The following is a 4,049-nucleotide window of genomic DNA, read 5'->3' as shown; positions in this document are numbered from 1 at the left end:
GCTGGTGCCGCTTTCCCGCCAGGGCGGTTCGAGACGGGACCGGAGGCTCGTGCACGACAGAGCAGCTCACGAGCAGGCAAAGCAGAGGCGCAACGAAATCCAAGGCTGCTGCCTGCAGTYGGTGGCTTCGGTTTTGCATTTTCGTGGGCCACAGTCCATCACAGCCCAGCGATTCCAGAGCTCGTATTTGCCCATAGCGTTAATGGAAGTCAGGTGAAAGCTGGATGGCAGGTTGTCCAAGTGAACCCGACAAAGGCAGACGTGGAACTGAAGCGCAGCTGAATGAGGAGCCGTGCGCGGAGCCGGGATGTGCGGTGCCAAGGGGGATCCATGCCCGGCTCCCGTGCGATGCCTCTCCGCAGCAGCGGTCATCGCCAGGGACCAACGTGTCCCAGCTGCCTCGGGATGCAACAGGAGGATGAGCAGGAACCTTTCAGTGCCCTCGGTCCCCTCTGCGATGCAGCCCAGGCTGCAGCTGCCGGCGTTGCCCTCACCCGTGCACCCAGGCACCAGCCAACGCAAGCAGCCTGGATGCAGCACCGTACGTTTTTATATTAATAGTGGTGCTTCAAGCCAGTGAAAAATTCCTGCCTCTTCCCTCGTATAAATCCCATTTACCATCAGGACCGTGATACACGCGCAGTAGCCCAGGGCCTGAGAGCCATGCGGGCTCGCGGCGGCTCCCGCGGCGGGTGCCCGGGCTGCAGGGTGCGCGCCGGGCTCTGCGCCTGCTCCCAGCCGTTCCTGGGAAGATCCTGAAGAGCAGGAGCTGAAACAAAGCAGATGGCACCAAGCCCGCGGAAACGGTCTGCTTTCGGCGTTTCCTTTCTCAGGATTGCTGGGGAAATCTTTGCACCTGCCTGCGATTATTCACAGGCGGCGAGCCTGCGCTGAGGCCTGGCAGCGGCTTCCATCCCATTCCGCCGGATTTCTCGGAGCTGGAAGCCGAGCGCAGCTAACGAGGCGTCGCACACTGGATAACGTGGACCAGGGAAATAAGACCCGTCTCTGCTCCTTTGCCCCCAAGCTCCGCGGTGCCCCCACGCTGCCATCCCAGCACATCCAGCCTTCTGGTTTCCATCTTCCTGCTGTTAAACACACACACGTCATTGGTTTGCCGAAGCCCCCGGAGCATCGGCGTTCGCTGCAGCGGCGCCACGTCCGGCAGAGACGAAGCTCCCACAGCCGGCGGCTGCTCGCGGCACCTTTGGCTCTGCTCTTGCCCGGCACCGACGGCCAGCGGCAGCCCAGCTCCGGCGGCACGGAGCTGTTGGGAGCAGCAGGGAGACACGTTTTTAAGGCTGCTCCTGCAAAAACCATGGGCCCCATGCGAACGCGGCTGCTTGGGCAGGGTTGGAGCCGGCTCCCTCTGCGCCAGGCTCCCGCGGCAGCAGGGAGGTCCCGGGACACAGCGCTCCCGGAGGCGCCGCGACGCTCCTCGACGCACCTCGCAGCTTTGCCTTTGCCCCCGAACCATTCAGCCTCTCGAACGCGCGGGAAGCATTGCCGGGGGAGCAGACTTCATATTTTCAAAGCAGCGTTTATCTGCCTGGGTATCTGCAGAGACAGATAAACAGCAATTCTCCCGCATGCATGAGAACAGAAGCAATTATAACAACACTGCAAACTTCTCAAGTTGAATAAAAACTCACTGTAAAATTCAGTTTCAATAACCTTTAAATCACGCGCGTAGGAGCGGTGGGGAGGCCTYGGGGCCACGCACAGCAGCGGCCGGCAGTCGCGGTCCCTGCCGCAGCCAAGCACGGCGCCGAGCCCCGGGGCAGCGCATCACCTCCTCCGCGGCCCGGGGTCTCCAGCAGCACCCACGGAGCCAGCGGAAACCGTGGATCCTGTGTTTTCTGCCTCATCCAACAGAAAAGTGGTCTTTGGTGTGTGCCCGCTGGTTTCCAGGGGCTTGGACTTGCTCGCAGCGTGCACGAGCCGTCTCCCCTGTGGCCCAGCGCATCGCTCTTGCAAACTTGTTCCTCCAAGTTGCAAATTAATGGGCAAAGGCATCAGGCCCTGATTTATATATTTGTCTTTTACATGAGCATTGGAGAATTGCAGGGTCCTTGTTAAAGAATTTACTGTCATTAAGGACAAGCTACCTGGCTCTGCTTAGCGCCGGCCATCCCGGCTGCCGTGCCGTGACCCGGAGGGCTGCTGTGACCTCTCGCGCCGTTAAGGCACTGGGCTAATTGCCGGTACCAGAGGCCGTTCGTGGTGCTGCCATAACTGGCTCTGCTTTTCCAGCAATAGCAGAGAGTCCAGGACTGAGCAGCATCGTTTTTATAATTAGTCTCTCGTCTTGGAGGATGGCTGCAGCCAGAGGCAAAAGCGCCGGGAAGGGGCCAGGCAACGAGTAAAGAGTAAACTTAATAAACTAAGAAACGAGTAAAAAATAAGCTAAGGAGAACCACATGCTTGGGAACGTGCTCTTTCTGCTTAAATATTAGAGTCACGAAATGCGTCTGGTCCTTCACGGGCGCAGTTTGTCCTGGAATTCAAGGGAAGTCACAAATGCTAAAAAAAAACGTAAATAGGGTGGCTCCATTTGAGGCGGGAAGGGGCTGCGGGTCGGAGGGTGCTGCCCGCCCCGGCCGCGGCGGGACCCTTCCCCACGCCGGGCTCCCCACCTCGCTGCTCCTCCCCGGCCCTCGTGGGTGAGAACTGCTCCGGCAGCTGATGATAGGGGAGAGAGATAACAAACCCCTTGCAAATGCAAAAATCCTCCGGCAGTTTGGAAAGGAGAGCGAACCATGTGCTGAATGCAGATGAAGAAAAAGCCTTTTTATTGTAAAGAGTAACAGAAGGGATGTGAATCCGCCTTACCCACAATGCAACATACACCAAATCCGCTTGGAGATTACAAGATAGGAGAGCATTTATCCCGATCATTTCAAAGCGTAAATGCTTGTGAAAAAAACCTCTAAGTACACACTCGGATTAGTTTGAAGACCTTTTTTGTCTGGGTTTTTTTTTTTTTTAACAGTACAAAATCACTAGAAACAGTAAAATTTTGTTTTCAAACAGTCAACAAATCAAAAAGCAGAAGGAGAGCAAAGACAAGGAGCTGGTGTTTCGTCAGTGTTCGTCCTTTTCCTTCCTTCCTTTGATGGCGATGCGGCGCAGTCAGTGCAACCTCCGTGTTCGCGTGGGGCTGGTGCAAGCGGAGCAAATCTCCTCTGCCGGCAGGTTTTCTTGGTCACGCGCTAGGAAACCCTCCCCTGTGCCGCAGCAGTGACCTGGGCCAAACCGCAACCCCAATTCGGGCAAACTCCGGTTTGCATGAGGAAGGACTTGGAGATCAGGCCAGCATCTTTGGAAGTGAACGCCACCATGACCGACCTAACGGACCTTATAGCCAGGGAAGTGTAAGGACAGAGCAGAACTGAGAAAGGGAAAATGCGGCTGCTCCCGGGGCAGCAGTGGGGACTCCTGCCTCGGTGGCACCGCTAGCAGCAGGGTAGTGGCTAAGCTTAACCCTTAGCCTGGCAGAGACATCGAATTCGGGTAAGGCTGAAATGTAAAGTCGAAGAAACAGTGTTTTTTCTTGGTCGTGTTGCCTCTATTTTCATTTTTAATCCTCTGAGCATCTTCCTCCCTTCCTCCTCGCAGTGCGGTGGGGTGGCCGGGGGGACCTGGGGAAAGGCCAAGGCTGACACTGCTGTCGCTCGGCAGCAYGGGCATGGACATGGGCATGGACACAGATATGGACATGGACATGGGCACGGACACGGGCACGGGCACAGACATAGGCATGGGCACAGACATGGGCATGGACATGGACACAGGCATGGACACAGACATGGACATGAGCATGGAAATGGGCACGGGCATGGACATGGACACAGACATGGGCATGGACATGAGCGTGGACCTGGGCACAGATATGGACATGGGCATGGGAACAGACATGGGCATTGGCATTGGCATTGGCATAGACATGGACATGGGCATGGACATGAGCGTGGACATGGGCACAGCTACAGGCATGTGCATGGGCATGGACACGGGCACAGGCACGGACATAGACATGGGCATGGACA

This window comes from Apteryx rowi, unplaced genomic scaffold, assembly GCF_003343035.1.
Source record: "Apteryx rowi isolate R43461 unplaced genomic scaffold, aptRow1 scaffold_0, whole genome shotgun sequence".
In the NCBI taxonomy this organism is placed as follows: domain Eukaryota; kingdom Metazoa; phylum Chordata; class Aves; order Apterygiformes; family Apterygidae; genus Apteryx; species Apteryx rowi.
Note: the sequence above shows the minus strand (reverse complement) of the source record.